Raw genomic sequence first — 13264 nt, 5'->3', positions numbered from 1 at the left:
ACAAGGTTCAAATTTAGTCATCTGTCTAGTTTCATTTCCCAAATGTGTTACTTTTACACTCACACAACCAAAGTAAAAGGGGTATGGCAACACAACATACAACATTCAAAAACACAGGACAGAACGTTTTAGTACATTGTGTTTCAAAGTGTTTTCATATTAGGCCTTAACAATGGAGATGCCAAGAGGAAAGTTTGTTGAAAACCAGAATCTAAAGGGATATTATGATATATTTAATACATCTTGAGTTACAGCCATCCAAACTTTGGAAAACAAATATAATTGTCACTCAGACAGGTCCGTTATAAGCAAACGTTTTGATAGAGGGAAACACGATACATTTCTAGTTTTAACATTATTTGTTCTTCAAACGTTCCTCTTTAAAAGACAGAAAGTAGCAGTGGTATGGAAAGTGACTCGCATATGGTTTTTGACCACTGAAAGTGTGAACAATTTACTCATGGAGCCACATTGAGATCCTCATTTATCTGGAATTTATCCATATTGGGCATTCAAATTTGGAATACCAAGAGAAATGTTTGTTAAGAACCAAAATCTAAAAGGATTAATCCTTCTTGAGTTACAGCCATGCAAAACTTTTCACATTTGTGGCATATAATGCAACAAGCATTGTGTAGGTCAGCAGATTTCACTAACAAACCCTCCTATCTATGTGTAAAAAATTAAATAATGAAACCGCCATCTTTCTAAAGTACTTTTTCCCCTCCTGTAATTTGGCTCTAAATTAAAAAGTTCATTTTGACCCCCTCTACAAAAAATAGTGGATTACTCCATAAATATTCATCCATGGCATTTAATTGTTTGGCTTTTTTCTCCCTATAATGGAAGCTAGCTGATTTTTCCTCTCAAAGCCACTATTTTTACACAGAAAACAGGCGCACAAATGTCAGCCGGGTCTCCGGTGTCGCGTGTAATCCAGTCAGGACACTGATTAGTGTCGCCCGGTCGGGGTGAATTTAATTCCAGCGCTGTAACCGACAGCTTGATAGGCCTGATGGGGTTTTTTCTATAATGACGCCTATAGATTACAGCAGGAGATCGCTGTGCGTTTGATTAAACTCACAGTCTGCGCCGTCGAGTTGTGATGGCATCTAACGGAGAGATAGAGTGAAGAGAAACACTCGATTCTTACCCTCCGCAAGCTTATTAAAGCCTCGTGCTGCTTCATTCACATCATCCCGTGAAGTTTTCAAACCTTTAACATGATTAAACTCAACATTTCTTTGTCTGCAGTTCTTTGGTCCTCCATATACTTTTTTAAATGAATACTTTTGTCCATCAAGGATGCATTGAATTGATCAAAAGTGATATTAAGGGCATTTATAATGTTACAAAGAATTCTATTACTACTAATGCTGTTCTTTTGAACTTTCTATCTTCAAAGAATCCTGAAAAATATAATGTATGACAGTTTTCACAGAAATATGAAAGTTTTCAACACTGATAATAATGATAAATGTTTAGTGAGCATCAAATCATCATATTAGAGTAATTTGTGAAGGATCATGTGACTCTGAAGACTGGAGTAATGATGCTGAAAATTCAGCTTTGATCACAGGAATTACACTTTACTGTATATTCACATAGACAACAGATGATTTACATTACAATAATATTTCACTGTTTTACTGTATTTTTGATCAAATAAATGCAACCTTGCTGAGCAAAAGACACTTCTTTCAAAAACTTCACCAAAATATCACCAAACCATAACTCCAAACCTACTTAATACAACAGCGACCGTTAAAACATGACAGAAAACCCCAAGAAGTCGCACACAGTACATGTACAGTACATGTCTATCATCAGGCCATCCTCACGGCCCAGTTCAGGCTGATGGTTTCCTCAACACTTCTCATCTCTACAGACAGTATTGCTGTGCATGACGAGACATGTTTCATCTGCAGCTGTAGAATAAAGCACAAGTCTGCTTTGCATTGCAGGTAATTGCATGGCATCAAAACACCCACGCTGTAGTGAAAGGTTGATGATATTTTGTTTGAAATTCATCATATTCTTAAGCCGGCGCACAAATTTACATATTTATCCCTGTTTGCTCCCAGGGCCCAATTCAAGTTTATTAATAAATAAAGCACACTACAGAAGATGCACATCAGCAGAAAACATTTACTCATTATCTTAAAGCCACTTAACACTGCACTGTAAAAAAAATTAAATAAATAAAAATTGGTCAAATTTATGGCAACAAAAAAAAGTCGCCATAAGTGCTTTCCAGATTTTTACCTTAAAAAAATAGTGTATCAATGTTTTAAGTTTTACAGATTGAACTTATGTTTACAGTAAAAATCATGCGTTTTTCGTGAGTGTATCTTTAAATGCAAATGAGCTGCTGGTCCCCGCCCCCTTTCCAGAAGAGTGTGGAGCCTTTACAGCTCGTGCCTCGGATGGCAACAACAAAACAATAAATGTGCAGAAAAACTGAGTAAGAACATGGTAATTTACAGTGTTGAGCTGTATGATGAGTAAACAGCACTGATGGAAGAATCAGCAGCTGTTTGATTTAATCATAGATAAGACTGAGAAACTCAGAGGAAAAAGGCTATTACCTGAAGCTAAACCACTAACTTTCTCTTCGCCGTGTCCATCTAAAAACAGCCTGTGGTCGTGCCTGTACAGAGAAGGAGAACAGGTTTTATCTTTCCCCCCCGCTGAGCTCAAACACACACTTGATGGATGATCGCACATATGAGGAGCGGATCCTGAAGCCCTGACCCTCGCAGGCGTGAGATGAAGGGTCCGGACGACCCGGAGACTGCGCTGGGATCAGCTTTCAGGTGAAAGCTGCTTTTACCACGCGACGCATTAAAACGCAGCACACAAACCGAATTCCCTCGACTGCAATTATGCATTCAGCAAAACCCAATCGATGGATCCTCTCCATCTCAAACCGCAGGCTTTTACAGCACACTGCATGATATATAACCGTCAAAGGCACTTCATTAAAAAAAATATGGAAGCCGTGCTCATAATTGTAAGCTTTCCTGGTCCATTATTCATGAATGTGAATCTACTGTATGGACTTCGCTCTCTTGTAAACAAATGCGACTCTGCAGTCAAAAAACGTTTGATTTCTGAGACTGATCATACGCTGAGAAATAAATGATGTTCTTCCACAGTATTTCAGCACAAATATCTAAACATTCCGAAATCAAGATGCATTTACTGGAGAAGAAGCACAATGACTGAAGATGTTAAGTCAAACATAATGAAGTGAGTTTGTGCTGGAAATAAGAACAAATGTCTGTCATGAGGTCAGAAAAATAATCTTAATTCAAAGGGGAGACGAGTTTATTTTTCTGACTCCATTGACAAATATTTGTTCTTATTTTCAGCACAAACTCATTTTTCAGACTCAATATCTTCAGTCATTGTGCTTCTCCAGTAAATGCATCTTGATTTAAGAATGTTTAGATGTTTAGATGAGACAGAAACACTGAGGAAGAACATCATTTATTTTTGTACTGAGAAGCATCGCCACATTAAAGATTATGTGTAGTAATAAAGCTGCTTTCAAACAATCTGTACGGTATAAAGCACTGTGTAGATAATGGTGACTTGAAGTGTCGCTAGCGGGACGTTTAAGTTTACTTCACTATATTACAATTAAATCCTAATCTAATCATGACAAAATATATATCGTTGGAAAGGTCTAAGGCTCCTAAATAGATATTTTAGGACTGTTTTTTTGTTACAAATTATGTAGGAACAGAAATAGATGAATTTATGACAAGAGTGCACCTCGAAAAAATCTATATCAGGAGTTCTGGCGTTTGTCACAAAAAGTCGACGCACACACTTTAAATAATTGAAACGTTGGTTTTCATGCAAAAATTTCATAAGAAAGCATATAATCTAGTATTTGTCAATAAAAAATTATAAGATAATATTATCTTCTAAAAAGTATAATATATATTATCCTCTAAAATATAATATTATCTTTTTTATCGCCTTTTTTTATTACATTACATATTTTAGTAGTTATCATAAATTAGGTATCATTTGAAAGCTTACGATCTCAGAATTCATCCTGTGAAAACTGTTTTGAAATTGGACTATGTGTTACCATAGAAACGGTACTCTAAATTATTTTATCAGGCTCCTCCCCTTTTGGGCATCATTATGTTTCATAATTTATGAACAAAATATTTTCTAATTTTGACAAAACACTTTGTCAGAAAGGTCTGAGTCTCAAGGTTCCATATTTTGTGACAGAAGTGATATTTGGACAGAAATTTATTAATTTGTTACGGCAGAATGCATACAGTTAAATTCAATGGAATTCAATGTCACCCGGTGGCTTCTTTTGGTATTACGCCTAAACAAAATCTCATCTGAACTTCAGCTTCAAATTTGGAACACAACTTGGTTAGATATATGGCTTTGATTTTATAGTAATTTTATAGTAAAAAAATATTTATAAAATATTAAGTAGCCTACAGTATATTTGATTTACTGTAAATTTAAACTTCCATAACTTGTCCATACTTTAATTTTTGAAAGTGCTTTGACTTCAGCAATAATCTGCTGAGTCTTTATAGGTCTATATAAAGCTGCTAGGTCTATATTCCAAAGCATTCTTGAATTACAACCATTTAAGTTTGAATAGTGAACATATTGCTAGCATGTTTTAACATGTTGCTAGCATAATTTACATGTTTTTAGCATGGTATTAGCATGTTGTTAACAAATTTAGCATGTTGTTAGCAACATAGACATGTATAGAAAGGCTAGATGGCTCAAGGCGGAGTCAGCTGTGTCGTCACTTGGCGGCCATCTTAGGTCAGGAGACTGCGCTGCTGCTCCCTGCTGCTGTGGACGGAAGGTGAGTGACATATGCCAACTAAAATGCTCGTAACTTGCTGAATTCTTGACGGATTTACAAACGGTTTGGTTTATTACAAACCTTATTAACGTGGCTATGATTTGTGCTGATGCCGATGTTTAAATTGTAGCTTCACGTTTTGAGAAACGCTTAACATTGCAGCGTAGCTGTGTGTTTCATGGCTGCCCTCTACTCTAAAGTGATACCACAGTCGACATTTTCAATTATTAACAGGTTTCCTGAGACCAACAACGTTTCTTGACAACCTAATCTTTTGTCTAAATGTCATTTTGTGGATGTGGTTGTATTTATTTGCTGGCTAGCAGTGAAGAGGTCGTAAGTGAGTCACCAAGCAATTGTAAATTGGTGGGAGAGGCAGGGTTAGTCTTTCGTTTCAACATAGCTTTGAGTTACACATGATTTCCAAGTGGTTTGGTTTCTTAAAAACATCTTTACATTTGAATTACTTTGTTGGTTTTTTGTTTACAGAACTTCTGATTACGCTTGTGGAAAATGCCTGATTTTTGTGCCGCCTACGGCTGCACCAACGCACGGAGCCTCCAAACCAGAACGCGTGGGATCACCTTTCACAAGTAAGAAAAGAAAATATTATGACTATTATTAGGATACTTAGTAATACAAGTTCTGCTAGGAATAGTGTAACTGAGACAACATTACAAGATTGGCTACATATATTTGCATACATGCAGTACATGCAGGGAGCTGTATTGATTATATTGTATTGATGGAAAGAGTTTTGTGTCCAATTGTGTCTTAATGGTTTTTTTTTGTATATTTTGTATATTTTTTTTGTAAGTTTTTTCTAATTGTGTGCCTTTGGACCTAAGTAAAAAAACAAAAAACAAAGACCCATCTCTTTTCTCTTTATTTTACAGAATGGCAACTTGAGACAGATTTATATTATACATAAATTTACACATGTATTTAATAATGTAAATATTAGTAATAAACTAAATTGCACTATTTCATGTTTCATGTACCTTATAAATATTGACATCATTACTGTGTGTGTGTATGGGTATACCTAGTACTTTACCTGTCTAGTCTACTTAATATACTATTTTCTTAATAAACTCCGTGGCTATAATTTTTCACAAGTATGCAGTTAAATAGCCGCATCCCTGACGTTTATGACACACCAAGCCGTTTGAAAATCGGTTGAAAATTGAGCAAAATATAGTTATTTCAGCACTACATGCACAATAGACTTTAATGTTATAACTGGACGAGCGGTCCTGTCCTAAGATGGCCGCCGTGTGACGTCGTCGGGTCCCATTGGCTCTCAGCGCCGGTAAGCTATCTAGCCTTTCTATACATGTCTATGGTTAGCAAGACTTAACATGTTGCTAGCATGATTTACCATGTTGCTTGCTTGAAGGGTATTTGCCTTTATTATCAGTTATCACACGTTTCTGATCGCTATAGTCTGTGTGTGTGTGTGTGTGTGTGTGTGTGTGTGTGTGTGTGTGTGTGTGTGTGTGTGTGTGTGTGTGTGTGTGTGTGTGTTTGTATGCGTGCGTGCGTGTGTGTGTTCGCGTTCTTATGTGTGTGTGTGTTTGCTTCAGAAGGCCGTCCTGCTGCTTGAGATTCAACGAGTGCAAAACAAGTCGTGAATAATGCAGAGGACATTCTCATCTGAGAGCAGGACGACGAGAGACTGCTTTACACTCTTCTGGAAAAACATGAAAAAACTCTGAACGAACACGTCACAATATTCCTAATTATAATAATTCATACGCAGAATAAAGGGGCGGGGCCTGGTTGAGTGAGTTAGTAGTGTGTTAGTCTCGCATAGCCAGACCTTCAGACTGACGGCAGAAGGTCTGGACTCTATCGCAGCATTTCTTGGCCAAGGACCGCCCAAGAGGACGTTTGACTGACATGTAACACAACCAATCACAGTTTGTTTTGTACCGCGTCATATTAAGGGGCGTGACAATATAATGTTGACGTCCCTACAATAACAGACCGGCGTGCATCTAATAAATTATTCATTCAAGAACCTTGTGCAAGTTTACTGCATCAATGGAGCCGTGAACTTCACATACTTTTGAAAATACAGCGTTTAGTTGATCGTGGTAAGCGCTCATTGTCTCAGTTGTAAAAACAACGGCTTTCTTCTTCCACGAGGGGTTTTGGCGTCATGACATTTGTTTCCAGGCGGGCCGATAAAGAACGCGACACTCACGTCTCCCGGACATCCTGTAGATTTCAACCAATCAGATCGCGACTTCGAAACTCCTGAAGTGTTTCCAGAAAAGTGTGCCATATGCATCAGACGTTCAGCCAACGTTCCGTGGGCGTGACGTCTGAGGCTGAGACTAGTAGTGTGTTAAACTGGCGGTTATGGTAAGTGCGGGACATTTCCCAAACACACTCGAAGCGCTCGACCAATCACAACACACTGATCCAGACGACCAATCAGAGCACAGTGTGCTTTTCAGAAGGAGGGGCTTCATAGAGACAGGAAGTAAACAGAGCGTTACTGACAGACTGGGAAGAGAGGAGCCGCAACAATGGAGAATATGAGGAAAATAATCAACATTCAAGCAGGAAAACCTGTTCTAGAGACCAAACACAACATCAAAACAATGTGAAAGGTTGTGTTAACATGGTAAAATAATACCAGCATTACAGGATTAATGTCAACGCACAAACACAAGACTCATCAGGTTGCATTACACAACAGTGAGTGTAATTCTGCACCAAAAAGACACACATACAGTAAAATAAAGCAGAGAATCAGCTTCATCAGTCTCTCGTTTCTCGTCTCTTTCAAAAACAACCTCTCAAGACCTCAGCGTTAATGAAACACTGAACCGATGAGTTTAAAGTGATCAGTCCAGGTCTCACTTCACACTTCACCTGATATATGGTCGACTTCAAACTAAAGTACACATCCCTCGGCAAGTGCATTATTAATTATTCACACTAATTACTCACGCCTACTAAATCAAGCATCACCATTAGTTAGTGATTGGAAGTAACTAACCGAAGCAAACGGAACCATAAAGATTTATTTGTGGGCGTTTATTGAATTTAATGGTTCATTGTGTAATATTTAGGAGGATCTGTTGACAGAAATGCAATATCATAAACATAACTATGTTTCCAGTGGTGTATAAAGACCTTACATAACGAAGCGTTATGTGTTTATTAGCTTAGAATGAGGCGTTTCTCTCTACACACACCACGGGTCCGCTTATATCCACATGTTTCTACAGTGGCCCTGAGCAGACAAACGCGTTTCGTCACTGTGTTGTTCTTCACGCTAGCTAAAGTCAGCGAATAAAACACTGACACAATGACAGGGCTGGACTGGCCATCGGGCATACCGGGCATTTGCCCGGTGGGCCGACGTGCTTTTTGGGCCGATACATCTCATACTCATACATAATTTGTATTATTTTTTTATTTTTTATTTTTTTTAACGGCCCATAAAAATGTGTACATCGGCAGCCCATTCGTTTTGTTTTGCTTAATTGGCGGCGCTGGGTTTGTGCCGGTGTAATGCAGTGGTCAAAAAAAGTCAGTGTTAGTTGTTTTTTTCTGACAGACCAGCCCATGAAACACGTAGATCAGCGGCCCATTGGTTCTTTTCTTGATTGACACTGGGCTGGCCCAATCACAACTTTAAACTAGTGAGCGAGCGTGCAGCAGTGTCAGTTGTATCAATGAGAGAAATAGCGTGAAAAAATAGAACCAGGCCCTTAAAGCAGACACTGTAAAAGGTGTCAAAATATATCTTTTCTGCCCTTCATCAGCTCCAGTGATGATGATGATAGTGAGGAGGATCAGGAGAGAGATGAGAAAGTGTAGAGTCCACGGTAAGCTGAACTACTTTCAAAACACTTAAGCTATGTCATGATCGAGTGTAGGAACCCACAACCCAGTTACAGATTATTTCCACATTGCATAGTTGACGATTACATAGACAGTATATAAAGACGATTACCGCAATTCACTAGAAATTTAATGAGAGGCGTTTGTAAACCATGTTTTCCGCCAAAATAAAAGCTTGATGCAGTTTGCATCAAAATAAAAGATCTTATCTCTTTCAAGTATAGAAATCTCTTACTTATCTCTTTCAAGTATAGAAATTGGAACAAAACTAATTATGAAAGTTTCCTTTATTTTTTAGTGCATTTGCTTTACAAAATATGGCTATTACTGTCATTGGATTAATATTATAACTATTATTATGTAGTAGGTGTAATGCAAATAGACACTGTAACTAAAAGAGGTTTGAATTTTTCGTTTAATTTGCACACTGAATATGGGTTGGAGCTTTTAATTTTGAACTCTCAGAGTGCACCAGATTGATGAATTTAACATTAAAATGCACAACATTTTCTCACGGGGGGGCATGCCCCCGGACCCCCCTAGAAGAACCGAGGTCCACCCACCACAGTTTTACCGAAAATCCTGTGAGAAACACTGGTATTGCTATGCCAATGCAGCTTATAGCTTGTTTTAGGATTCATCACTGTGGAGTATAGTTCAACTGTATTAATTAATAAATGGCATTAGTGGTTTTAAGGAATAGGAGTTGGTATGCATATAATTAAGGGCGTGCAAAGATGGGTGGTGTTTATGATCATATTGTGGGCCAGTCTGGGCCAAAATGCCCGGGCCGATTTTTTGTCCCAGTCTAGCCCTGCACAATGATGAACAAGTAATAATATAATATTCGCAATAACATCGTTTTACTGATTAAGTAAACCTAATTCCTTACTTTATCTTTGTAAAGAAACATCATTGTTTAACTGCTACTCTCTGCTGTCTCAGACGACGACATCACTTCCTGTCGGCTACCGTAACTTCTGTTGGGTGCAATTCACCACCTCACCACTAAATGCGCTAAAACTTACACACTGCACCTTTAAGACTAATAATGAGGGATGCATTTAGTCATATTGTTTGTGTCATATCGCACGTCTTTATAAGGACAGACCGTCTTCATCAGTGACTGGAGCTTTGATTGAGTTTAAGACTCATAATGAGGGATGGATTTTTTGTGCAAAGAGACATTTTATAAAATCGTTAAATGTGTCACTGAATCATTCTCTGCTTCATGTCTTCATGTTGCTCTTCTTCGTTTGGTGTGGGTGTTGATGGATCTCAGACGGGCCTCAGACTCTTCCTCCCGGAGATGAAGATGAGGGAATAATGAGAGCCACAGGGAAGTGAGAGGAGTAATGAATCTCTTCCTCTGTTCTCTCTCGGAGACAGTGGCGTCTGCCGGCCTTCATCACCTCCACAATTCATCTCTGCGGAAAACAAGCCACTGACCCGCGGCGCTCGACACCAAACTCACACCACCACCAAAACAAGACAAAACAAACGGCCGGGACGAAGCGCTCCACGTAATTGACCGAATCAAGACATCCAGTATTGAAAGCAGAGCTCAAGAATAAACCTAGAAACCAGTCTTTTGCTCTGCTAGTATTGGAGAACAGCAGAACATGTTTCACTTCAGATGCTTTCATATGAAGAACAATATCATTAAAGTCCCCCTGTGGTGAAAATCCAGCTTTTAATGTTGTTTATGTGTCTATGTGGTGTTTCTAATCTGCTTTAAGACAAAGCATGTGTAAGTTCATAAGTCGACACCATTGCTGAGTATTTCCTCCTTAAAACTGCAGTGAACCAAAGACAGTCTCAAACACACGCTTTGAAATCGCTGGTGTTTCTGACGTCACAAACTACCTTGTAACCAATCAGATCAACGTGTGATCGTCAACCAGTGGATCTCTGAGCTGAGTGAGTGAGTGGAGGCGGGTCTCATTTGCATATTCATTCAGCCGCGCATACTAAATGAGGCAAGGGTGTCGAGTTACCAGAGGTGGAAAGTAACTAATTACAAATACTTTCGTTACAGTATTTGAGTAGATTTTTCGATTTTTTTCTACTTTCTTGAGTATAATTATATTGTGGTACTTTTACTTGAGTAGAATAAAGATAAAGTATTCAACTTTACTACATTTATTTTTCACCAAATGTGCAGACGGAGCAACAGGGCAAGCTGACATTTGACAGACAATTTTAAAACTACTGCGGTGGAGCCCTTCAACGCTTTAGCCAATCACAGACAGATCTGAAGCGCTTCAGCCAATCACAGACAGGACTAAAGCGCTTCAGCCAATCACAGACAGGTCTGAAGCGCTTCAGCCAATCACAGGCAGGTCTGCAGAGCTTCAGCCAATCACAGACAGATCTGATGCGATTCAGCCAATCACAGACAGATCTGAAGCGCTTCAGCCAATCACAGACAGGACTAAAGCGCTTCAGCCAATCACAGACAGGTCTGAAGCGCTTCAGCCAATCACAGGCAGGTCTGCAGAGCTTCAGCCAATCACAGACAGATCTGATGCGATTCAGCCAATCACAGGCAGGTCTAAAGTGCTTCAGCCAATCACAGACAGATCTGATGCGCTTCAGCCAATCACAGACAGGTCTGAAGCGCTTCAGCCAATCACAGACAAGTCTGATGCGTTTTAGCCAATCACAGACAGATCAGAAGCGCTTCAGCCAATCACAGAGAAGTCTGATGCGCTTTAACCAATCACAGACAGGTCTGACTCAGGCGCAAAACCAATCAAAACTCCCAGTTCGGCTGGGGGGCGGGGACTTAAAACATAAACATTTGCGCTTTGACATTCAATCACTGGCACTCGTGTTTTGAACCAGTATCGCTAACGTTTCAATATTTCAGTGAATGTAAGTGAGCTATGCATAATATTTTAATAATGGCAACTCCTGAAATGTGTCATCCCACTGATAATACCAGAGCCCTGAGCAGCTGAAGTAAATGGCTCATAACATGGACCCAGTTATTGCAAGGATGGAGCAAGAACAATGTGTGTCTTGAAAACATTAACACAGTTCAACTGAATGGTAAAGCTCGCCCTCTTTAACAACACAGTTAAACTAAATGTACGAAGCAAACCATGTACAAAGCTAAAAAATAAGTGAAATAAGATCGAATGCTTTATCTGTCAATAAGATCTAGGTAAAAGTGTAGTTCGTAACTATAGCAACAGTGGGCTCCCAGCACATTTTCAGTAGGACGAAAAAAAGACTTACTTTTCAAAATTAGTAATTAAACAATTGCTCTTGATAACAGGGAAAGCTGGTGTGTTTGATTAGCATACCGTCAAACACTACAATTTATGAGTTTAATATCATGTTTTGCTCCAAAATCACAACACATGTCCGTCGTGTTTGAAATTACTTCTGTGGTTTCATGTTGCTTCTTAACACAGAGTGAGAATATACTATTTTATTAAACTCTATCATACAGACTATACTGATTAGCATTGCATTAAAGGGATAGTTCACCCAAAAATGAACATTAGCCCATGATTTACTCTCCCTCAAGTCATCATAGGTATATATGACATTCTTCTCTCAGACGAACACAATCAGAGTTATATTAAAAAATGTCCTGGCTCTTCCAAGCTTTATAATGGCAGTGAATGGCTGGAAAAAATTGAAAACCCCCAAAAAGTGCATCAATTCATGATGAATAAATAAAAATACACTGCCATTATAAAGCTTGGAAGAGCCAGGACATTTTTTAATATAACTCTGATTGTGTCCGTCTGAGAGAAGAATGTCATACACACCTAGGATGAGTTGAGGGAGAGTAAATCATGGGCTAATGTTCATTTTTGGGTGAACGATCCCTTTAAAGACATCCATCATTCTTATGAAAACACCTGAGATAGCTTGAAGAACACAGATATCTCATTGCTATCATGTGTTTGTCTTCACGTTTCATCAGTCAAAACGTCTCTATATTATTATATCCATATAAGGCATTTCCTGAAACGTCATGAGTTAAATAATACTAAAGTACTTTGTAACGTAGTTGCTCGAGTAGTTTTTAAGCAAACTACTTATTTACTCTTACTTGAGTCATATTATTTTTCAGTACTTCTACTTTTACTCAAGTAAATTATTATTTAAGTAGCAATACTTTTACTTAAGAACATGTTTTAGTACTCTTTCCTCCACTGCGAGTTTTCAAGATGTTTTAAAACAATGGTTCTCAACTCCAGTCCTCGGGACCCGCTGCTCTGCACATTTTGTATGTCTCTCTTATCTGACACACTCAAATCAGTTCATGGAGTCTCTCCTAACGAGCTGATGATCTGGTTCAGGTGTGTTAAATAAGGGAGACATACAAAATGTGCAGAGCAGTGGGTCCCGAGGACTGGAGTTGAGAACCACTGTTTTAAGGCATGAAGACATTTTCTCAAGGAAAAAAAAAGTTTAAATATGTAATTTTGGAGATTACAAATGAAGGAAAATAATCAATGAGCCATTAATTATATGTGACGTGTGCCGATACTGTTAGTTCGCTATTTTTAGACA

At 38.5% G+C, this 13264-nt stretch overlaps 1 protein-coding gene and 1 long non-coding RNA gene across 5 annotated transcripts in view; one reads left to right on the top strand and one right to left on the bottom strand.

Moving 5' to 3' along the window:
- The window catches only part of LOC309481994 (MAM domain-containing glycosylphosphatidylinositol anchor protein 2), a 201012-nt gene that overhangs the window by 113239 nt on the left and 74509 nt on the right, over positions 1–13264 (bottom strand). The gene's annotated exons all lie outside the window — the stretch shown is intronic.
- On the top strand, positions 4754–5848 carry LOC309482132. 2 transcript variants are annotated; one of them, XR_014200212.1, is made up of 3 exons: positions 4754–4864; positions 5354–5457; positions 5761–5848. It is a non-coding gene; the product is annotated as an uncharacterized lncRNA (long non-coding RNA). The 2 variants fall into 2 exon arrangements; XR_014200213.1 differs by having other exon boundaries at positions 5354–5848.

Source organism: Leuciscus leuciscus (genome assembly GCF_965113295.1).
Source record: "Leuciscus leuciscus genome assembly, chromosome: 19".
NCBI lineage: Eukaryota > Metazoa > Chordata > Actinopteri > Cypriniformes > Leuciscidae > Leuciscus > Leuciscus leuciscus.
Note: the sequence above shows the minus strand (reverse complement) of the source record. Positions and strands in the feature narration are given on the sequence as shown.